At 41.4% G+C, this 25,583-nt stretch overlaps 2 protein-coding genes and 1 long non-coding RNA gene across 4 annotated transcripts in view; 1 reads left to right on the forward strand and 2 right to left on the reverse strand.

Moving 5' to 3' along the window:
- Nucleotides 1–25,583, reverse strand: part of LOC123502281 — a 409,114-nt gene that overhangs the window by 139,507 nt on the left and 244,024 nt on the right. The gene's annotated exons all lie outside the window — the stretch shown is intronic.
- LOC123502275 overlaps nucleotides 1–25,583 on the forward strand; it is a 487,861-nt gene that overhangs the window by 76,042 nt on the left and 386,236 nt on the right. The window lies entirely within an intron of this gene.
- Nucleotides 22,106–24,794, reverse strand: LOC123502315. Its single transcript, XR_006673928.1, has 3 exons — nucleotides 24,639–24,794; nucleotides 23,162–23,288; nucleotides 22,106–22,132 (listed from the first exon to the last, which is right to left on the reverse strand). It is a non-coding gene; the product is annotated as an uncharacterized LOC123502315 (long non-coding RNA).

The following is a 25,583-nucleotide window of genomic DNA, read 5'->3' on the forward strand; positions in this document are numbered from 1 at the left end:
ACAGTTGTGGCGGTGGGCTATACTGACCCATGCACATCCACACCCAGAGACACACACGCACACACACACACCCACACCCACAGACACACACACACCCACAACACACACACACACACACACACACACAAATAAAGTGAAGTGTTGCTATATTACCGACAGTTTTCAAGGAGCACCAAGAGGCAATCAGTATGAGAAACCGTGCAAGCCTTCACCACACTGCCTAATCTTCGTCTATTAAAGGTATTTATAAGGCTATTCACTTAATGTTAGGTTTTCTTTACATATGAGAGTGAAAACAGTACGCAAATATTTTCAAGTAATGGTATAAGGAGCATAAAAAGAGCAAGGCGTCTGTATTACCCTCTCATATTTGTTTCCTTCACTTACCCTCGGCCAAACATGTGTCACAAGGTAGCCACCAGTCTAACATTTTATTTAGTCTAGTCAAAATTTCTCTGTGTGGCTTAATTTTGGTTTGGTGAGATGATAAAGGCTATATATGGATGTCCCGCCGCCGGTGTTGCCTCCAGGCCGCTTCCCCCCCGACGGTCCCCTAGCCAACACCCTACACCCGCCCCCACCCACCCGTTACCAGCCTGTTGGGTCAAATACTTTTTTTCCAATATTTCCTGACGCTAATATTACGCTTCCATGGTATGTTTTTATGGTTTCTATAAATGTTTCGTTGTGTTTGAAGTGTGTTCCGCGCCTGTGCTGGGTAAATATGTGGCGTTTAGTGATGTTTTATGGCGTATGTTAAAGGCTTTTTAACGCTCAAAATTTCCCACTTGGAGTTTTGAGCTTTTTCATTTCAAGGTATAAGTGGGCCTTTATGGTAGCAAAAGAGTGCCTGTCCTCTTTTAAGTGTGAAATCAATCTATTGAGTGAAATATGTGGACTTTGAAATGGTGTTTGGTGCTGTTGTAAAAAGCTCATATTTTTCTTTATTTTATTTGCTCACGTTTCTGCTTCCCGGTCTAACACGCTGTAGAATGCCCTGAAAGCTAGCTCAGACTCCCTGAAATGTGATAAAATACACGCCAAGTGAAAATGGCTTGACTTTACAGGACGTTTTAAGAGATTTATGGGTTAAAATGTTTTTGTACTTTTAACGTACTTAATTTAGACCTTTTTTAAAAACCAGTTAAGCTGGAGATATTTTGATATTTTGAAAATTAGTTTAAGTATTTATCACGTCATAAAATAACAAGCATTTGGCCGTGGCCTTGTTTTTTGTAAAAGTCATTTTTGAAATGAAATGATTTACGTAATTTAGCCGAGTCAGCCCGTGCCCGTTCTCTCTCGGATGACCACAGCCCACCCAGGTAGTGGCTGGCGCCAATTTTCCAAATCCACAGTTCGTCGATATTTTGCCTAATATCTAGTGATTTCTACGTGTTTTCGTGGGTTTCTAGGTTCAGATGTTTAGATAATTGTAGCAGAAAGAGGAAGAAAGTTGAAATAAAGGAGGATAAAGAGGAAGAGAGGAGAAATGGAGGAGGAAGAGGAGCAGCAGCAAAGCCATAATACTTAAGTCACCCTCCTTTTCCTAAATATTTTGCCTAATATCTAGTGTTTTGATGTGTTTCTAGGCTCAGACGTGTGGATGGAAGGAGGAGGAGGAAGAAGAAGGAGTAATAATGGAGAAGAATGATTAAAAAATGAGAAATAAAGGTGGAATAGTAGAAGAAGCCAAGGTGGAATATTTAGGTAAGTGTATTAGTATGTTTTGAGTGTGGTTTGGGAGAACTTTGAGGGATTGGTTGGTGTTCTGAGTGGGATTTGGTATTATTATGAGTGTTATAAGTGGTGGGGGGGGGTTTAGTGGTCTTTTGGGTGTGTGTGGGGGATATTTAATTAAATATTGGGTGTTTCTAGTGAGTTTGGAGGTTTATTGACAGTAGAAAAGATCTATAGACGTCAAAAGACTAATGGCCACATTCTTCACTATCTTAACCCCTTCAATACTGAGACACATTTTTACCTTGAGATTTGTGTACCATTAGACATATTATTGACATTAGGAAAGGTCTATAGAGGGCAGAAGAATGATAGCCACAGTCTTCACTATTTTAACCCCTTCAGTAATGGGACACATTTCTACCTTGAGATCTGGATACCATTAGACCATTTTATTGACACTTGGAAAGGTCTAAAGAAGGCAGAAGATTAATGGCCACAATCTCCACTATTTTTACCCCTTCAGTACTAGGACACATTTTACCTTGACATTCGTGTACCATTAGACCATTTTATTCACATTAGCAAGGGTCTATGGAGGTGACACGATCAATGGCCACAGTCTTCACTATTTAACCCCTTCAGTACTGGGACACATTTTTATCTTGAGATTTGTGTACCATTAGACCATTTCATTGCCATTAACAAAGATCCATAAACATCAGAGGATTAATGGCCAGTCTTCACTGTGGAAATCTGAACAAATTTTCAACTTCACAAAATATTCTTAAACAATTTTTCAAGTTAACAAATATTCAAAGATGAAAATGTTTGGTTTTGAAGTGACACAATCTTACAAACCAACTCTTTCAATAATAAAGAGAGAGAGAGAGAGAGAGAGAGAGAGAGAGAGAGAGAGAGAGAGAGAGAGAGAGAGAGAGAGAGAGAGAGAGAGAGAGAGAGAGAGAGAGAGAGAGAGAGAGAGAGAGAGAGAGATTCTAAAGGCAGAATGACAAGATTTTACAATATTAACTGGAGAAACATTCTTGAAAACCCTGCCAATCATTTCTGGCCTTGGAAAATAGTCATGGTGGAGAATAAAGCGTTTTTAATCGTGTTTTATGGTTCTAGAGGCAGAGTGACTACATTTCTACATTATTAACTGGAGAAACACTCTTGAAAATCCTGCCAGTCATCTCTGTGGCCTTGGAAAGCAGTCGTGGTGAGAGTAAATTGTTTGTGAATATAGCCCTTTGACTGACACACAAGCAGCAACAATGCACATTCTTCATTCCTCTGAGCTCAGTAAGTGAATGATTGAGTGAGCGCTGAGTGAATCTCTTAACAAGCACACTGCATCTTTGTCCTGAGAATCCAACACTTGCTTCACAAACTCATGTGGGGATTAAAATAGTGAAAACTGTGCCCATTGATATTGTCACCTCCATACACCCTTCCTAATGTCAATAAAATGGTATTATCACAGCCAAACTTTCTTCAAATGCCATCAAAAACATGCCAAATAATCTTAAAATACCATAAAAACATGCCAAACTGTCTTAAAATGTCCTTAAAAGAAAAAAAAAAAAAAAAAAACATGACAAACTGCTAATCTATCCTAACTCTTCTTCATGGCTTAGGTGTTGTCTTGTACCCTGGGTGTTGCTGATGGCTGTAGGTGTTGTAGAAGGCTTGTGTTGTGTTGTGGGTCACAGTGAAGTCGCAGTCCAGGGAGTCCTGTGGCAAAAGATCAGAGGTCACACAGGTCACAATGGGATAGTAATAATAGTAATAGTATTAGTACAGGAGGAGGAGGAGGAGGAGGAGGAGGAGGAGGAGGAGGAGGAGGAGGAGGAGGAGGAGGAGGAGGAGGAGGAGGAGGAGGAGGAGGAGGAGGAGGAGGAGGAGGAGGAGAGAGAGGAGAGAGAGAGGAGAGAGAGAGAGAGAGAGAGAGAGAGAGAGAGAGAGAGAGAGAGAGAGAGAGAGAGAGAGAGAGAGAGAGAGAGAGAGAGAGAGATAGCAAAAAATTTATAAAATGACAATATTTATTATTTTACCTTTTCTTTTTTCTCTTCTTCTTCTTCTCCTCTTCTCATCTTCTTCCACCTCTTCCTTCTTCTTCTTCTTCTTCTTCTTCTTCCTCTTCTTGTCTTGGTCTCTTTCTTCTTCTTGTCTTGGTCTGTCTTTCTTCATATTCTTAACACAATCTGAAATAAATAAAACTGGATTAATATCTGAGAGAGAGAGAGAGAGAGAGAGAGAGAGAGAGAGAGAGAGAGAGAGAGAGAGAGAGAGAGAGAGAGAGAGAGAGAGAGAGAGAGAGAGAGAGAGAGAGACCTTAGTGTTTCAGTGTGCGGAGGCCATAAATTCAGAGTGAGTGACATAAGCATTGAGTGCAATAATGTTAAAGCTAAGTCAACAGATAACTTTTCACTGAGTTGGGTGTGATGTGCAAGGATTTAAGTCTAGGTATACTGACAGTATTGTAGGTAGTTCTCAAGATGTATAGTCCTGTATCCAAACCATTTCAGGCCATGATTAATGTAATTCATGATTGACTATACTAATGTGTTAACTATGGAATTTTTAATGATATGCATACAAATTGTGGTCTAGCAGATCCCAAAGAATACAAATTTCTCAACTCTTGTAATGAATTACCACTGTTTCTTGATATAGATTTTGTAAGACAGTGATTTCCGAACACATGATAAATTACCACTTTAGGGATAATGGAAGGATACAGAAAAAAAAAGAAAGTTAAGAATTCTGGAAATTATGAAAACACTGCAGTCTGTAAAGTTGTTGAATAAACCTGTTATAAACACATAGTGAAATTGAGCAACAACAATAAACATTCAGAACTGCTATACATATACAAAACTTGAAAAGAAGAAAAATTATTTAAGTGTGTGGCAAGCCAGGTTTCAATAAGGAATGCTTGAGAACACAGATATTCAATAACTCTGATCACATGTGGGCTTGTTACTCACTACCTGAGCCTGCCTCTTTTTCACATTGTCATTTTCTCTCTAAGCACCAGCTGATGCTAAAATCTTGAATTTTTATTTAGCTATAAATATCTTAATATAAAAAAAAATGTTAATGGCATTAAATGACTTGGTGATCGCCTCCCAAGCTAATTTTTTTTCTTGTGAAGGCTAGCTGGGTTTGTTGAGCGGTCTTGCAAGTCTTTATTCTCTTTTACAAGATTGAGAATCAATATTCTCTCTTCGTGCGTGAGTGGTTTGGCCCGGTCACAGCTTCTTCCCTCCATTCTTGTAGCGCGCACTGTGGTTTTGTTGTTGTTCGTGGAGCTCAAATCCGGATTACAGTTATACCAATACTGAAACAACTGTTACCAACTCATGCTAGCGGCAGACCTCTCGCGGCCCTACCTTCCACGGCGACTCTTGGTATGGATTGAAGGTAAGGGCGAAGGCTTTGCCTTGCTGGTCAAAGGGAAGGTCTGTGCCTTGGCCTTCGCGACTCTTGGTACGGCCCTTAGTCACTTTGTTACTGAATCATAAAAAACACACAAAGCGAGTAGATGAAGCACTGATGGAGCGATGGCGTGGGCATACACTTCATCACTTCAGGAGCCAAAATTTTAAAATATCTTGAAACACCATTAAAACACCCTAAAATAGCCTAAAATACTTGAAAGTCTTAAACACCCTTAAATAACCTTAAAATAGCCTTAAAAACACTAAAACAGCCTTAAACACCCTTAAAATAGCATAAAACTCCCTTAAACATCCTAAAATTCTTAAAACACCCTAAAATAGCCTTAAACAATCTAAAACAGCCTAAAAATACCCTGAGACAGCCTTAAAACATCCTAAAGTAGCCTTAAACACCCTCAAAGTTTTCAAACACCCTAAAACAGCCTTCAATACTCACAGTTGGCTAAGTGTGTCCCAGCTGGTGCAGATGCCATGTTCCATCCCTACATAGAGCAACTTCCTTTAGTACGGCCGGTGGTGTCTGGTGATCCTGTTGGGAGGAGGAGGTGGTGGTGGTAGTAGTAGTGGTGGTGGTTATACTAGTACTAGTGGTGGTAGTGAAATGGTGTGGTTTTGTGAGCATCTGATGTGGTAATGTTGGTTGTTTGTGGTGGTTGTGGGTGTGGTTGGACAGTGGTGGTGGTGGTGGGTGTGGTTGGACAGTGGTAGTGGTGGTGGTGGGGGTGATGGTGGTGGTAATAGAAGGATTTTAAAAAGACAAATATTTTCTGGCCAAAACAAGTGAAAAAAATTGATGTTCATGAGACAAAATTGTAAGAAAAAACATGCTATCACACATCCCACACTCACCAAACACACATCACACCAGCACACACCATTCCCACACCTGCACACACCAGCAAATCATAAACAACTCTTTGCAAACACTGGAAAACGTAAAAAACACACACCAAAAAAATATATAGTTTACACAACAAAAAAAACACTTACACACACACCGCACGCACCACATACACACCACACCTGCGGAAACCTTTCCCACACCCGCACACACCAGCACAGTATACAGCTTGGTGTGTGGAGGGAGATATGGAGGAAAGAAAAGCAGATAGTGGAGGGAAAAATTAGAAAAATTGTCAGGTTTTGAAGTGAGATTTAGAAAAGTACTATTTTGACTATGATAGAAGTGAGATAGGAGAGTCAAAATTGGAGGGAAGGTGGAGGAAACATGGAGGAAATAGTCTATGGAAGGAAAAGCCTGGAGGTAACCTGTGGAGGGAGATATAGAGGAAACAAGACAAACATTACCTAAACAAAAAGCACCAAAAATTACCTTAAAATATTGCATCACACAACAAAACACACACACACACACACACCCAAAACAACCCTCAAATCACACCTGGAAAACACCTACAATAAGTCTACCCTAGCCAACCCACACCAAAAAAATAAACAATATACCTACATAGCTATAGCTGACATTACAAAAACTTACAAAAATACACTTACACACCCACCACACTCACAGCACACCTGCAGACACCTCTCCCACACACACACTCACCTCTCCTCTGGAACTTGGTGAGTGGAGTATTTGTGAGTTTTGCCGCTTGGTTGTGACATTGTGGCAAGCCAGTGGAGTATTTGTGGTAGTTTTGCCGCAGAGGAAAGGACACAGGCAGGCACTGAAGCAGGGTGATGCATATCGTCACCACCAGCGGCTCTCCAAGGACCAGTTGTGACATTGTGGCAAGCCATGGTGCACCTCTGGAATAGTGATAGTTGTTATAGTAGTGGTAGTAATAGTATAAATGAGGCGTGACAAGGCGTAGGAAAGGAGAAAACTGACTAAAGGCCAACACAGAAAAGGGTCTATGTGGGAGGCACTGAAGCAGGGTGATGCACACTGCCTAACACACAATAACACCAACATATCTCAGTAATTGCTTCAACTATCAAACTATCAAGCATATGGGAGTGCACAAACTACCTACAGAGGCAATATGGGGGCGTAGTAAATGAGAAAAACTGAAAATAGTTAACACAGAAATGGCCGATGTGGCAGGCAGGATGGCGGACACTGCCTAACACAATAACACCACCATATCTCAGTAACCACTTCAACTATCACACTATTACGGATATGGAAGTTGTATGGGTGCATAAGCTATCTATGGAGGCAATATGGGGCGCAACAAGGCGTAGGAGGGTAGGAATAGTAAACCTACAGAGTTTCACTACCTTGCCCTTTCTGGACGAAACTATTTTTTTCTGGTAGATTTCGGCTTGCTTTTAATTAAAATACCACTTGTTTTTGGCACAAATCAAGCAATTTTTTTTTACAGCCCCGAAACATATTATGATTTGCATAAAAAAACAACTGGTAAATGAATTAAAAACAAGCCGAAATCTACCTGAAAAAATTAGTTTCCTCCAGAAAAGAACCTAACCTAACCCAACCTAACCTAATCTAACCTAACTAAACCTAATCTAACCAAACCTAATACAACCGAACCTAACCTAACTAAACTTAACCTAACCTAACCCAACTAAACCTAATCTCAGGGGCCGTCGTGATTGGTGGAAATAATTATGCTTTTTTTTTTTTCATTGGCCCTAACCTAACCTAACCTATCAAAGAACAGATTCAATCAGCGTAAACAATTAAGCCCATGCTCAGACAATGGTATGTCACGGAGCCGCCGAGCCGCCGCACACCATCAGTGTGCGGCAGGGTTTGATGTGGGAGGCGAGGCTATTGTCACGGCTGATCACCAAAACACGCTTAAATAAAGAAAAAAAAAAAATGTGTCGCCATTCAAAAAGGTTGCATCTAGTATATATGGGGTTCAAATTACTCGTAATCAGGAGTTCTATCTCTTGAGGTGGGTAAAAAAAAAAACGTAGCTGATTGTGGTGAAACACTGCAGTAATACCGCAGGAATGACCACCACAAATGAGGCAACAAAAACCCGAAAGTTGCTTATTAAAGACGCACTTATTTTCAGTTTACCAGACTTTTTTTTCACCTTAATTGGCACGTCTCACTACTCTACATACTTCACCTAATAACCATGTACACTCACACACTTGGGAATAACTCACCTGCTCCACAAATGTTCAAAAGCTGTCAATGTCAACACTCCAAGCTAGCAATGACGGGTGTCTTGATCTTGATCTTGATGGTACAGGTGACGCAGAATTTCTTCTGGGTCAGGCCTTTGTATCGGCAGCTCCTGTAGGGAACATAAAGAACACCAGACAACAAAGAGGGCAATCACCATCTTTCACACCACTAGTTCCTGCATCTGGCACGCCACATTCTCTCCAGGAACTCTTTCACAGCCTCAATCATCCTTTCATTCGTCTCCCCACACAGTCCCAGCAGCAACACCATCCATTCCCTTCCTGTCATCTCCACTCTGTCATGCCCCAGCTCCCTCAGCACCACTTGCATCATCTCATACCTGTCTCTGGCATACTTCACACACTCCACCACCACATGTTCCACTGTCTCATCCTCTCCCAAGTCACACATCTGGCACACTTTGCTGCGGGACTCTGACCATCTATAATTCCTTGCATTCACATCCATGCACTGTGCCCTAGCTCGGAAGAGAAGATCACCACCCAGGCTTCCGTCATACCACTTTTCATACATTGGGGCCTCTTTCTCTCTATACCATACCAAGGTACTCTTTTGCTCCATCCTATTTCTCCAGTCATCCAGTCCCACACCTTTCACTACTCTGTCTATCTCACTCTTCCACTTCCTTACATCCCATTCTCTACCTTCTCCATTTCTAACAATCATACTCCAGTCTCTCTCTAAATGTCTTCCTTCTACCTGTTGAAAACCCAACTACTTACTAACCCACTCTTTGCTACCAGCCTGACACACCTCTTCCCCACTTGCTACTCCTGACATTCCACAGAAACACTTTTCTCACTATCCTTGCATCATTCATTCGTTCTAACCTAGCCTTATACTTTAGGGTCGCTTTCACATATCTCTCTCTAAAAGTGCTCCAACCCATATCACCCCTAAGGGCCTCTACTGCTGCATATCTAGGTGCATTAAGTGCCATTCTTGCAACTCTATTCTGCCCTATTTCTAACTTATCTAGTTCACTCTCATTCCAAGCAATCACATCCATACCATACATGATGCTCGGAACAGCCACGCTCTTCCAAACTTCTCGCAGCACGTCATATTTACTCGCCCTCATCCTTGCTGCACTTCCTAGACGACCTACCCACTGATTTGCCATACTTATCTTCTCATTCTTAATCTTTACACAGCCATCCGGACTCATCCACATCCCCAGATACTTATATTCATCTGTCTGCTGCACCTCATTCACTCCTAATCTCCACACATGGTTCCTCTCATCCTCTGACCTATGCACAACCATTACCTTACTCTTTTCACTACTAAATCTCACTCCAAAATCTCTTCCATACCCATCTACTACATCAAGCATACTCTGTAGCTCTTCTGCCGACTCACTCATGACTACAACATCATCTGCATACAAGAGCACACCTATCTTATCATTTCCCACATTTACACCTGCATTCATTCTCCTCATTCTAGCAGCCAATTCTTCTGTATATAAGCTAAAGAGGGTTGGTGATAATATGCAACCCTGCCTAACTCCTCTTTCACTCTTCACCCAGTCTGTCTCTATATCCCTAGTTTATACTTAGCTCTTGTATCCACATACATACTTCTCACTATGTTAACTATCTTTGCACTTAACCCAATTTTTCTAACACCCTACCTAGCATTTCTCTGTTTACCCTATCATATGCTTTCTCTATGTCTAGGAAACCTAAGTATAGTTTGCTACCATCCCTTTTCTTTCTCTCAATCAATTCATTCACCACAAACAGATTGTCTTCTGCTCTCCTGTCCACTCGGAATCCATTTTGCTCTTCGCCTAACACTCCAACTCTCTCAATCCATTTGCACAATCTCTCATTCAACACCGCACTGAACACTTTGCCTACTGTGTTAACTAACGCAATCGGCCTGTAGTTCCTCAACTCATTCTTACTCTTATATCCTCCCTTATGCAACAAGGTCACCCTGCATTCATTCCACATTCTCGGCACTCTCTCCTCCTCCCACACCTGGTTGAACAACTCAGTCATCCTATCAATCACTACTTCTCCTCCATTTTGTACATTTCATACGGTATCTCATCCGGCCCTGCTGCCTTCCCATTCTTCTGCTTCTTCACACATTTCTCCACCTCCTCCCTGCTGATCCTTTCATTCAACTCATCTGCATCCTTTCTCTCCAGTGACACATGTCCTTCATCCACATCAAAGACCTCACTTACACCTCCAATCTCTTCCCAAAACTCTTTTATTGCCCTTCTCATTTCTTCCTTATCAGTCACCACTGCCCCATTCACCTTCAGGCTCTCCACATTCTCACTGTTAGGCATCCCTCACCCCTCAGGAATCTATACCATTCTCGCCCACCTTCCATACCTTTCTCTCTAAGGGACTGAATCACACTTCTCTCACTTGTAACTTTAGCATTCATTATCTTTCGCTTCGTCATTCGCTGCTGACTCACATACGCTGCCCATGCATTCAGGTACTCCTTTCAGCTTCCTCACTCTCATGTCTCCTCTTTCTTAACTGTCTGCACACCCTATTCAGTCTCTTCCTTTCCTTCCTAGCATCCCTGATCTCATTATTCCACCACGGCCTACATGCATGCTTTCTGGCACTTGTTCTTGCATACCCTATCTGGCTTACTGCTGCATTTCTCACATTTTCTACAAATCTATCATTCAGTTCATCCACGTCGCTTAGACTTTCATCCTCCCAGCTCCTCTCACTCAAGTCCACCTGGAAATTCTCCCATCCTACATCTCTCAATCTCCACTTTTTCCTCTTGGCCTTGGCATTTGTTCCATCTCTTCCATTCAACTTGCACTCTAACACCAGCATGTTATGGTCTGAGACTATGTCAATCATCCCATCTTCATCAATCCACATGCGGTCAACAACTTCACGCATTCTCCCATTCACTAGCATGTAGTCAATCGCAGACTCCTGGTTCCTCCCACTCCAAGTCACTCGTCCTTCAGCCAGGGTCTCATTGAGATTCTCCAAACTCACCTCATTCACAAGCTCATCCAGCATCTCACCGTTCCTGTTCATTTGTTCACCTAACATACCTATGTGGGCATTCATGTCTCCCATAACAATCACTCTCTCTCAGCATACTCTCTTGCAATCTTTTTCAAAACACTATATTTTCTGCCATTCTCCTAACTGCTCTGTCGCCTTCCACTGTCATATACACTACCACTACGACTATCCTCTCAGCTCTGCCACTTTCACTCCTGCACTCCACTCGAACAGCTAGCACGTCCTCACTCTCAGCACTGTCTCCTATGTCCAGCTCTTCCACTCTCAGGTTCCTCACCTTTTTGTGGAGCAAGGCTACGCCTCCTCCTAACTTATCCTGTTTTCTACGCCCTTTCCCTATCATGACAAACTCATTTCCTTCCATATGCACCACGTCCCGCAGGTGAGTCTCCGTGATACCTACCACATCCAAGCTCCATTCATTCAGCTCCTTGCATAAATCCTCAAACTTGCCAGTGCCCCATCCTCTCACATTCACACACCCAATCCTCATGCATCCTGACGCCCTGTGGGTACCTCCTCTTCCTTTACATTTACCCACTCTCCTCCCGCAGGTTCCCTTTCTCTCGGTAACCTGCTCTCTTTCACGCTTCTGTCCTCCTCTCTCATACAAACACCTGCCCCTTCTCTCTGGATTCTGTCCTATTCCCTGCTGCCTTCCTCCCAACGCTGAGCCCACTCCACCAAGTTCCAGGCCACCCACACCTTTCCAATAGTGGACATGTGACGCCATCCTGTGTCCACACCTGCCTCCAGTCCATCCTCTCCCACAGCTGCATAAGGAAATTTTTGGCTTATTTCATTAAAATATATAAATTTTCTAGTCAGCAACTAATATCCTTATTTTAGTACAGAGCAAATCTAAGCCAGAGAACTTGGATATGATCATCCTGATGTAAGATCGTTTTATTCCCACTGCAGAGATTTTCTAAGAGAATGTGTAGAGCAGATCCTCTCTAGATTTGATAACATTGGAGATTTTGATTTTTTTATCTTGCCTATCTCCTGAAGTAGCCCAAAATCTAACTCTTCCTTCACTGGCCCCTATTTTTGAAAGGTTGCCATACTTGAAGGATGTTGTTGACCTACAGCAAACAAACCTTGAATGGAGACAGACAACTATATATCTGAGTTCTAGTGTGTCAAAAAGTTTAGATCACAGTGTGTTTTGGCAGTCAGTTTTTGAAGCTAAAAATATAGCAGGAATATACAAAATCCACAGCTCAGCAGGATGGTTTCACTATTGTTCTCACTCCCTTACTCAAATGCAGCTGTAGAAAGATTGTTTAGTCAGCTGAAACTGATTAAGAATGACCATCGAGCATCACTTAAGAATGAAAGCGTACTTGGTCTAATTACAGCAAAGACAGCTTTCCAGAAGAAAGTTCAACATCAGGCTGCAGTCATAGATCCACCACATAGTATGCTTAGACTCCACAGTAAAATGAAAGCCAGTGCAGATAATGATCAATGTTCAAATATCAGAAAACTATTCCTAAGCGGTTTCAAGGAAAAATAATGTTTACAATTTAGTATCACTGTTGGTATGCCATATAAGGAAAGAGATGGGGAGAGCCAGACTCTGCCAGAGAGGAAAGTTGTGTTGTGTTACCTTTGTGACAGGAGTATAAATTTTATATTTGTAGTTTTGTTTATTGCAACAATGCCCAAAGAGAAGAAAATGTATTTTTGGCATGTAGGATACAGTATATTTATTCATACCACAGAATATAGATTTTCATAGTCTTATTAATTGCACCAAAGAGAAGATTGTGTATTTTAAGTTGGCATGCAGGATATACCCTGTACCATGGACCTCTGTAACACTGGAGTCCAGTGTTACAGAGGTCTATGGGAATTTGTGTAATTTATGTGAAAGGAATATATATTGTTATAGTCTTATTGTACCAAAGAGAAAGAATACTTATTTCAGTTGGCATGTAGGATTTATTTATTAACATTAAACAAGATGTGAATTGTTTTATGAATTATGAATTATTTTTATGAATTTTGTGAATTAATAAGTAATTGTTAAACAATTAATTAAACAATTATTTCCGAAGATCGGAAATAATGAGCTCTGAGCTCGTTCCATAGGGTAACGTCTGGCTGTCTCGTCAGAGACTGCAGCAGATCAAACAGTGAAACACACACACACACATACACACACACACACACACGAAGTAACAGCCAAATATTTCACTGGAATGAATTAAAAGCCCTTTCATATGAGTTTTAGCGCTGATGAAAACACCATTAATCCCTTCAGTACTGGGACTCGCTTTTACCTTGAGATTTGTGTGCCATTAGACCATTTATTGACATTAGAAAAGATCTGTGGAGGGCAGAAGATTAATGGCCACAGTCTTCCCTATTTTAACCCCTTCAATATTGGGACACATTTTTACCTTGAGATTTGTGTACCATTGGACCATTTTATTGACATTACCAAGGGTCTGTGGAGGGCAGAATATTAATGACCACAGTCTTCACTATTTTAACCCTTAGAGTACTGGGAAGAATTTTTACCTTGAGTTTTGTGTACCATTAGACCATTTTATTGACATTAGCAAGGGTCTGTGGAGGGCAGAATTTTAATGGCAACAGTCTTCCGTATTTTAACCCCTTCAGTACTGGGACACATTTTTACCTTGAGATTTGTGTACCATTGAACCATTTTAATGATATTACCAAGGGTCTGTGGAGGGTAGAAGATTAATGGCCACAGTCTTCTCTATTTTAACCCCTTCAGTACTGGGAGACATTTTTACCTTGAGTTTTGTGCACCATTAGACTATTTTATTGACATTAGCAAGGGTGTATGGAGGTCAGAAGATTAATGGCCACAGTCTTCACTATTTTAATCCCCAACATGAGTTTGTGAAGATGTATAAAATCACCAAATAGTCACCACAAGGAATATGAAAACGCGTCATGGTACTGGTGAAGTTAAGAGCATCTCCCCTACGCCCACCACCTCACCAACACGCCCACACCTTCACACATGCCCATCATAACCTAGCCACTACCTCGTGGGTGGGTGTGGAGGTGTTGGCGTGCTTGTGGGCGTCCTATAGTGGGTAATGGCGGGCGTATGGGAGGTAGTGGGTAGGCTATGATGGGCGTGGGTGGGCGTGGGCGTGATGGGCGTGTCTCAGGTAAAGGAAGGTTCCCAGCACTGGAGGAAATAATTAATGATCTTGTTAGGCTGTAAAATTATAAAAAATAGTGAAACAGATCAAGAAGAAATGAAATAAAATGAATTGCTAGCCTACTGTTGCTAAGATTTGTGTAATGTATTATAAACATTTGTTGTAATATTTATGTAATGTATTACAAACATTTGTTGTAATATTTATGTAATGTATTACAAATATTTGTTGTAATATTTATGTAATGTATTATAAAGATTTGTTTTATAAGGTTTATTGAGCTGATGACACCACTCCGTCACTACAGTGTTGTTTGTGAACGAGTATTTTGACGCAAATGAATGAATATAATTTTGAAATCTGTGTTGGCGCCAAGCGCGCGACAAAGCGCCGCGCCGCTCACCCTTCAGATATTATCATTAATATTATTTGTTTGTTTTCCAAGGACGCCATTGTTTGTTTGTGTGTGTAATTAGTGATTCTCACACCTCTTAATTTGTCATTTTGTTTTTGTTACTTGTCTCGCTGGTGTGGTTTGATTTTTGATATATTATGAAGCCTAAAGGAACGACACGGTGCCCCGCCCGCGCGCCCCTTTAGTTTGTGTGGGTGTGTGCAGTGGTGGGGCATGCTGTGCCGCGCCCCGACACTCTAGCGTGGATTTAAGGCACTTTGCTGGGATGTGTGTAACACAGTGTTGTGAGAGTGTTGCAGTGTTGACACGACACATGACACGCCGCGCCAGACACATGACACACGACACATGACACAGGACACACCACGCTCACTTTCCCGCCAAACCAAGCCGCCACAATTGTGCAAAGTGACAAAACGTCGCTCAAGTAAAGAAAAGTGGCACCCTGGGGTAGGCCTATCAGAAAAGTGGCACCCTGGGGTAGACCTATCAGAAAAGTGGCACCCTGGGGTAGGCCTATCAGAAAAATGGCACCCTGGGGTAGGCCTATCAGAAAAGTGGCACCCTGGGTTGCCTATCAGAAAAGTGGCACCCTGGGTTAAGCCTATCAGAAAAGTGGCACCCTGGGTTAAGCCTATCAGAAAAGTGGCACCCTGGGGTAGGCCTATATAAGTGTCTCTGTGTGTTGGGGATGGGGAGTGATGTGACACCGAGGATTACTCACATAGACCTGATATAATTTGATTATAAATATTGGATTAGCCTTCCATTATATGGATAAAGATATGATGAAGAAATTAATTAGTACAGTAATTAGACCAAGATTGGAATATGCTGGGGTGGTTTGGTCCCCTTATAAAAAGAAGCATATAAGGAAGTTGGAGAGATTGCAGAGAATAGCAACAAAAATGGTTCCGGAATTGGCAGAAATGACCTGAGGAAAGATTAAAAGAAATGAATTTGCTTACCTTGGAACAAAGAAGAGAAAGAGGAGATTTAATACAGGTTTATAAACTGTTGAGCAGTTTGGATGAAGTGGATAATGAGCAAATGATGTTGAGAGAGGAAAATTTAAATAGAACTACGAGATCGCATAGTATAAAGATAGCCAAAAGGAATATGCTTGAAAGATGTGAAGAAATATAGTTTCCCACAGAGATGTGTGGAGGTGTGGAATGGTCTGAGTGAGGAGGTGGTGTCAGCGAGGAGTGTGCATAGTTTTAAAGGAAAGTTGGATGTGTGTAGACTGTAGATATGGAGATGGGGCCACACGAGTATAAAGCCCAGGCCCTGTAAAAATTACACACACACACACACACACACACACAACCACACACACAACCAATCTTGCCCACTCCCACACACACACACACACACACACACACACACACCCGGTACGGCCCGGTAGCTCAGTGGTTAGAGCGCTGGCTTCACAAGCCAGATGACCGGGGTTCGATTCCCCGGCCGGGTGGAGATACTTGGGTGTGTCTCCTTTCACGTGTAGCCCTGTTCACCTAGCAGTGAGTAGGTACGGGATGTAAATCGAGGAGTTGTGACCTTGTTGTCCCGGTGTGTGGTGTGTGCCTGGTCTCAGGCCTATCCCAAGATCGGAAATAATGAGCTCAGAGCTCGTTCCGTAGGGTAACGTCTGGCTGTCTCGTCAGAGACTGCACCAGATCAAACAGTGAATTACACACACACACACATATACACACATTTCACCAGATCCTAATGCACACTGCCACACAGCCTCACCTCACTTCAAAACACAAAAAAATCTTCACATAAACAAATTCACAGTATAAAACACAAACTTATTTCAAAACCCAACCCCAAAAAAACTTTCCAAACACACACACACACACACATTTCCAGCACCTTGCCACAGAAATTCAGTATTTTTATGAGACCTTCCAAGACAGTGGTTCCCAAACTGGGGGTAAATTATCCCTTGGGAGCAGCTTAACAATTTTGGGTGAGAAATAAAGCTGACAGAAAAATAAATAAATAAATAAGAATTCTGAAAATGAAGAAAACCTTGCAGTGCCTCCCATTACAATTACTGTTACCTTAGTCTTAGTGGGCAAAGTTGTAACCTAAATAATCATTCTGTGTAAGGGATAATGTGGCATGTTAACCCCTTCAGTACTGGGACACATTTTTACCTTGAGATCTGTGTACCATTAGACCATTTTATTCACTTTAAGAAGGGTCTATGGAGGGCACAAGAATAATGGCTATAATCTTCACTATCTTAACTCCTTCAGTACTGGGACAAATTTTTACCTTAACATTTGTGTACCATTAGACCATTTTATTGACATTAGCAAGGGTCTATGGAGGTCACAAGGTTAATGGCCAGTCTTTTCCCTATTTTAACCCCTTCAGTACTAGGAGACATTTTTACCTTGAGATTTGTGTACCATTAAGACCATTTTATTGACATTAGGAGAGGTGTATGGAGATCACAAGATTAATGGCCACAGTCTTCACTATTTCAACCCCTTCAGTATTGAGACACATTTTTACCCTGAGATCTGTGTACCATTAGACAATTTTATTGACATAAGGAAAAGCTTATAGACATCAGAAGATTAATGGCCACAGTCTTCACCATTTTTACGCCATCAGTACTGGGACAAATTTTTACCTTAACATTTGTGTACCATTAGACCATTTTATTGACATTAGGAAACATCTACAGAGGTCAGAAGATTAATGGCCACATTCTTCATTATTTTAACCCCTTCAATACTGGGACATCTTGAGATTTGTGTACCATTAGACCATGTTATTGACAGTAGAAAAGATCTATAGACGTCAAAAGACTAATGGCCACATTCTTCACTATCTTAACCCCTTCAATACTGAGACACATTTTTACCTTGAGATTTGTGTACCATTAGACATATTATTGACATTAGGAAAGGTCTATAGAGGGCAGAAGAATGATAGCCACAGTCTTCACTATTTTAACCCCTTCAGTAATGGGACACATTTCTACCTTGAGATCTGGATACCATTAGACCATTTTATTGACACTTGGAAAGGTCTAAAGAAGGCAGAAGATTAATGGCCACAATCTCCACTATTTTTACCCCTTCAGTACTAGGACACATTTTTACCTTGACATTCGTGTACCATTAGACCATTTTATTCACATTAGCAAGGGTCTATGGAGGTGACACGATCAATGGCCACAGTCTTCACTATTTAACCCCTTCAGTACTGGGACACATTTTTATCTTGAGATTTGTGTACCATTAGACCATTTCATTGCCATTAACAAAGATCCATAAACATCAGAGGATTAATGGCCAGTCTTCACTGTGGAAATCTGAACAAATTTTCAACTTCACAAAATATTCTTAAACAATTTTTCAAGTTAACAAATATTCAAAGATGAAAATGTTTGGTTTTGAAGTGACACAATCTTACAAACCAACTCTTTCAATAATAAAGAGAGAGAGAGAGAGAGAGAGAGAGAGAGAGAGAGAGAGAGAGAGAGAGAGAGAGAGAGAGAGAGAGAGAGAGAGAGAGAGAGAGAGAGAGAGAGAGAGAGAGAGAGAGAGAGTTCTAAAGGCAGAATGACAAGATTTTTACAATATTAACTGGAGAAACATTCTTGAAAACCCTGCCAATCATTTCTGGCCTTGGAAAATAGTCATGGTGGAGAATAAAGCGTTTTTAATCGTGTTTTATGGTTCTAGAGGCAGAGTGACTACATTTCTACATTATTAACTGGAGAAACACTCTTGAAAACCCTGCCAGTCATCTCTGTGGCCTTGGAAAGCAGTCGTGGTGAGAGTAAATTGTTTGTGAATATAGCCCTTTGACTGACACACAAGCAGCAACAATGCACATTCTTCATTCCTCTGAGCTCAGTAAGTGAATGATTGAGTGAGCGCTGAGTGAATCTCTTAACAAGCACACTGCATCTTTGTCCTGAGAATCCAACACTTGCTTCACAAACTCATGTGGGGATTAAAATAGTGAAAACTGTGCCCATTGATATTGTCACCTCCATACACCCTTCCTAATGTCAATAAAATGGTATTATCACAGCCAAACTTTCTTCAAATGCCATCAAAAACATGCCAAATAATCTTAAAATACCATAAAAACATGCCAAACTGTCTTAAAATGTCCTTAAAAGAAAAAAAAAAAAAAAAACATGACAAACTGCTAATCTATCCTAACTCTTCTTCATGGCTTAGGTGTTGTCTTGTACCCTGGGTGTTGCTGATGGCTGTAGGTGTTGTAGAAGGCTTGTGTTGTGTTGTGGCGTGGCTTGTCTTGGCTTGGCTTGACTTTCCTGTAATGAGAGATGCACTGTTTACATTGAGTCACCTTCACTATGTTGTAAACTGAACTGAACGCAACTCAACCAAAAACTGTCTTAAAATGCCCTTAAAACATGCCAAACTGTCTCAATATGCCCTCAAATATGTCAAACTCTTAATATATCCTCATAACCTGCCAAACTGTCTTAAATTGCACTCAAAATCTGCCAAACTGTCTTAAAATGGCCTTGAAACCTGCCAAACTATCTTCAATTTCCTTAAAACCTCCCAAATTGTCTTAATATACCCTCAAAACCAGCCAAACTGTTATAAATTGCCCTCAAAACCTGCCAAATTGTAACAAAATGTCCTCAAAACATACCAAACTGTCTTAACATGGCCTCTAAACTGTCTTACAATACCCTCAAAACATGCCAAACTGTCTAAAATGTCCTCAAAACATACCAAACTGTCTAAAATGCCCTTAGAACATGCCAAACTGTCTAAAATGCCCTTAAAACATGCCAAACTATTTTAAAATACCCATCAAACATGCCAAACTGCCTCAAAATGTCCTCAAAATCTTATCCAGCCCAACCTAACCTAACCACACTTCACACCACACACCACACCACTGACCTGCATAAGGAAGGAAGCCGTGTGACCTCAGCTTTGAGTGGCCACCTCCTCTCGGGTCACAGTGAAGTCGCAGTCCAGGAGTCCTGTGGCAAAAGATCAGAGGTCACACAGGTCACAATGGGATAGTAATAATAGTAATAGTATTAGTACAGGAGGAGGAGGAGGAGGAGGAGGAGGAGGAGGAGGAGGAGGAGGAGGAGGAGGAGGAGGAGGAGGAGGAGGAGGAGGAGGAGGAGGAGGAGGAGGAGAGAGAGAGAGAGAGAGAGAGAGAGAGAGAGAGAGAGAGAGAGAGAGAGAGAGAGAGAGAGAGAGAGAGAGAGAGAGAGAGAGAGAGAGAGAGAGAGAGAGAGAGAGAATAGCAAAAATTTATAAAATGACAATATTTATTATTTTACCTTTTCTTTTTCTCTTCTTCTTCTTCTCTCTTCTCATCTTCTTCCACCTCTTCCTTCTTCTTCTTCTTCTTCTTCTTCTTCCTCCTCTTCTTCTTGTCTTGGTCTGTCTTTCTTCATATTCTTAACACAATCTGAAATAAATAAAACTGGATTAATATCTGAGAGAGAGAGAGAGAGAGAGAGAGAGAGAGAGAGAGAGAGAGAGAGAGAGAGAGAGAGAGAGAGAGAGAGAGAGAGAGAGAGAGAGAGAGAGAGAGAGAGAGAGAGAGACCTTAGTGTTTCAGTGTGCGGAGGCCATAAATTCAGAGTGAGTGACATAAGCATTGAGTGCAATAATGTTAAAGCTAAGTCAACAGATAACTTTTCACTGAGTTGGGTGTGATGTGCAAGGATTTAAGTCTAGGTATACTGACAGTATTGTAGGTAGTTCTCAAGATGTATAGTCCTGTATCCAAACCATTTCAGGCCATGATTAATGTAATTCATGATTGACTATACTAATGTGTTAACTATGGAATTTTTAATGATATGCATACAAATTGTGGTCTAGCAGATCCCAAAGAATACAAATTTCTCAACTCTTGTAATGAATTACCACTGTTTCTTGATATAGATTTTGTAAGACAGTGATTTCCGAACACATGATAAATTACCACTTTAGGGATAATGGAAGGATACAGAAAAAAAGAAAGTTAAGAATTCTGGAAATTATGAAAACACTGCAGTCTGTAAAGTTGTTGAATAAACCTGTTATAAACACATAGTGAAATTGAGCAACAACAATAAACATTCAGAACTGCTATACATATACAAAACTTGAAAAGAAGAAAAATTATTTAAGTGTGTGGCAAGCCAGGTTTCAATAAGGAATGCTTGAGAACACAGATATTCAATAACTCTGATCACATGTGGGCTTGTTACTCACTACCTGAGCCTGCCTCTTTTCACATTGTCATTTTCTCTAAGCACCAGCTGATGCTAAAATCTTGAATTTTTATTTAGCTATAAATATCTTAATATAAAAAAAAATGTTAATGGCATTAAATGACTTGGTGATCGCCTCCCAAGCTAATTTTTTTCTTGTGAAGGCTAGCTGGGTTTGTTGAGCGGTCTTGCAAGTCTTTATTCTCTTTTACAAGATTGAGAATCAATATTCTCTCTTCGTGCGTGAGTGGTTTGGCCCGGTCACAGCTTCTTCCCTCCATTCTTGTAGCGCGCACTGTGGTTTTGTTGTTGTTCGTGGAGCTCAAATCCGGATTACAGTTATACCAATACTGAAACAACTGTTACCAACTCATGCTAGCGGCAGACCTCTCGCGGCCCTACCTTCCACGGCGACTCTTGGTATGGATTGAAGGTAAGGGCGAAGGCTTTGCCTTGCTGGTCGAAGGGAAGGTCCGTGCCTTGGCCTTCGCGACTCTTGGTACGGCCCTTAGTCACTTTGTTACTGAATCATAAAAAACACACAAAGCGAGTAGATGAAGCACTGATGGAGCGATGGCGTGGGCATACACTTCATCACTTCAGGAGCCAAAATTTTAAAATATCTTGAAACACCATTAAAACACCCTAAAATAGCCTAAAATACTTGAAAGTCTTAAACACCCTTAAATAACCTTAAAATAGCCTTAAAAACACTAAAACAGCCTTAAACACCCTTAAAATAGCATAAAACTCCCTTAAACATCCTAAAATTCTTAAAACACCCTAAAATAGCCTTAAACAATCTAAAACAGCCTAAAAATACCCTGAGACAGCCTTAAAACATCCTAAAGTAGCCTTAAACACCCTCAAAGTTTTCAAACACCCTAAAACAGCCTTCAATACTCACAGTTGGCTAAGTGTGTCCCAGCTGGTGCAGATGCCATGTTCCATCCCTACATAGAGCAACTTCCTTTAGTACGGCCGGTGGTGTCTGGTGATCCTGTTGGGAGGAGGAGGTGGTGGTGGTAGTAGTAGTGGTGGTGGTTATACTAGTACTAGTGGTGGTAGTGAAATGGTGTGGTTTTGTGAGCATCTGATGTGGTAATGTTGGTTGTTTGTGGTGGTTGTGGGTGTGGTTGGACAGTGGTGGTGGTGGTGGGTGTGGTTGGACAGTGGTAGTGGTGGTGGTGGGGTGATGGTGGTGGTAATAGAAGGATTTTAAAAGACAAATATTTTCTGGCCAAAACAAGTGAAAAAATTGATGTTCATGAGACAAAATTGTAAGAAAAAACATGCTATCACACATCCCACACTCACCAAACACACATCACACCAGCACACACCATTCCCACACCTGCACACACCAGCAAATCATAAACAACTCTTTGCAAACACTGGAAAACGTAAAAACACACACCAAAAAATATATAGTTTACACAACAAAAAACACTTACACACACACCGCACGCACCACATACACACCACACCTGCGGAAACCTTTCCACACCGCACACACCAGCACAGTATACAGCTTGGTGTGTGGAGGGAGATATGGAGGAAAGAAAAGCAGATAGTGGAGGGAAAAATTAGAAAAATTGTCAGGTTTTGAAGTGAGATTTAGAAAAGTACTATTTTGACTATGATAGAAGTGAGATAGGAGAGTCAAAATTGGAGGGAAGGTGGAGGAAACATGGAGGAAATAGTCTATGGAAGGAAAAGCCTGGAGGTAACCTGTGGAGGGAGATATAGAGGAAACAAGACAAACATTACCTAAACAAAAAGCACCAAAAATTACCTTAAAATATTGCATCACACAACAAAACACACACACACACACCCAAAACAACCTCAAATCACACCTGGAAAACACCTACAATAAGTCTACCCTAGCCAACCCACACCAAAAAAATAAACAATATACCTACATAGCTATAGCTGACATTACAAAAACTTACAAAAAATACACTTACACACCCACCACACTCACAGCACACCTGCAGACACCTCTCCCACACCCACACACACTCACCTCTCCCTCTGGAACTTGGTGAGTGGAGTATTTGTGAGTTTTGCCGCAGAGAGGACACAGGCAGCCCGTCACCACCAGCGGCTCTCCAAGGACCAGTTGTGACATTGTGGCAAGCCATGGTGCACCTCTGGAATAGTGATAGTTGTTATAGTAGTGGTAGTAATAGTATAAATGAGGCGTGACAAGGCGTAGGAAAGGAGAAAACTGACTAAAGGCCAACACAGAAAAGGGTCTATGTGGGAGGCACTGAAGCAGGGTGATGCACACTGCCTAACACACAATAACACCAACATATCTCAGTAATTGCTTCAACTATCAAACTATCAAGCATATGGGAGTGCACAAACTACCTACAGAGGCAATATGGGGGCGTAGTAAATGAGAAAAACTGAAAATAGTTAACACAGAAATGGCCGATGTGGCAGGCAGGATGGCGGACACTGCCTAACACAATAACACCACCATATCTCAGTAACCACTTCAACTATCACACTATTACGGATATGGAAGTTGTATGGGTGCATAAGCTATCTATGGAGGCAATATGGGGCGCAACAAGGCGTAGGAGGGTAGGAATAGTAAACCTACAGAGTTTCACTACCTTGCCCTTTCTGGACGAAACTATTTTTTTCTGGTAGATTTCGGCTTGCTTTTAATTAAAATACCACTTGTTTTTGGCACAAATCAACCAATTTTTTACAGCCCCGAAACATATTATGATTTCCATAAAAACAACTGGTAAATGAATTAAAACAAGCCGAAATCTACCTGAAAAATTAGTTTCCTCCAGAAAAGAACCTAACCTAACCCAACCTAACCTAATCTAACCTAACTAAACCTAATCTAACCAAACCTAATACAACCGAACCTAACCTAACTAAACTTAACCTAACCTAACCCAACTAAACCTAATCTCAGGGGCCGTCGTGATTGGTGGAAATAATTATGCTTTTTTTTTTTTTTCATTGGCCCTAACCTAACCTAACCTATCAAAGAACAGATTCAATCAGCGTAAACAATTAAGCCCATGCTCAGACAATGGTATGTCACGGAGCCCGCCGAGCCGCCGCACACCATCAGTGTGCGGCAGGGTTTGATGCGGGAGGCGAGGCTATTGTCACGGCTGATCACCAAAACACCAAAACACGCTTAAATAAAGAAAAAAAAAAAAAAAATGTGTCGCCATTCAAAAAAGGTTGCATCTAGTATATATGGGGTTCAAATTACTCGTAATCAGGAGTTCTATCTCTTGAGGTGGGTAAAAAAAAAAAACACGTAGCTGATTGTGGTGAAACACTGCAGTAATACCGCAGGAATGACCACCACAAATGAGGCAACAAAAACCCGAAAGTTGCTTATTAAAGACGCACTTATTTTCAGTTTACCAGACTTTTTTTTCACCTTAATTGGCACGTCTCACTACTCTACATACTTCACCTAATAACCATGTACACTCACACACTTGGGAATAACTCACCTGCTCCACAAATGTTCAAAAGCTGTCAATGTCAACACTCCAAGCTAGCAATGACGGGTGTCTTGATCTTGATCTTGATGGTACAGGTGACGCAGAATTTCTTCTGGGTCAGGCCTTTGTATCGGCAGCTCCTGTAGGGAACATAAAGAACACCAGACAACAAAGAGGGCAATCACCATCTTTCACACCACTAGTTCCTGCATCTGGCACGCCACATTCTCTCCAGGAACTCTTTCACAGCCTCAATCATCCTTTCATTCGTCTCCCACACAGTCCCAGCAGCAACACCATCCATTCCCTTCCTGTCATCTCCACTCTGTCATGCCCCAGCTCCCTCAGCACCACTTGCATCATCTCATACCTGTCTCTGGCATACTTCACACACTCCACCACCACATGTTCCACTGTCTCATCCTCTCCCAAGTCACACATCTGGCACACTTTGCTGCGGGACTCTGACCATCTATAATTCCTTGCATTCACATCCATGCACTGTGCCCTAGCTCGGAAGAGAAGATCACCACCCAGGCTTCCGTCATACCACTTTTCATACATTGGGGCCTCTTTCTCTCTATACCATACCAAGGTACTCTTTTGCTCCATCCTATTTCTCCAGTCATCCAGTCCCACACCTTTCACTACTCTGTCTATCTCACTCTTCCACTTCCTTACATCCCATTCTCTACCTTCTCCATTTCTAACAATCATACTCCAGTCTCTCTCTAAATGTCTTCCTTCTACCTGTTGAAAACCCAACTACTTACTAACCCACTCTTTGCTACCAGCCTGACACACCTCTTCCCCACTTGCTACTCCTGACATTCCACAGAAACACTTTTCTCACTATCCTTGCATCATTCATTCGTTCTAACCTAGCCTTATACTTTAGGGTCGCTTTCACATATCTCTCTAAAAGTGCTCCAACCCATATCACCCCTAAGGGCC

This window comes from Portunus trituberculatus, chromosome 11, assembly GCF_017591435.1.
Source record: "Portunus trituberculatus isolate SZX2019 chromosome 11, ASM1759143v1, whole genome shotgun sequence".
NCBI lineage: Eukaryota > Metazoa > Arthropoda > Malacostraca > Decapoda > Portunidae > Portunus > Portunus trituberculatus.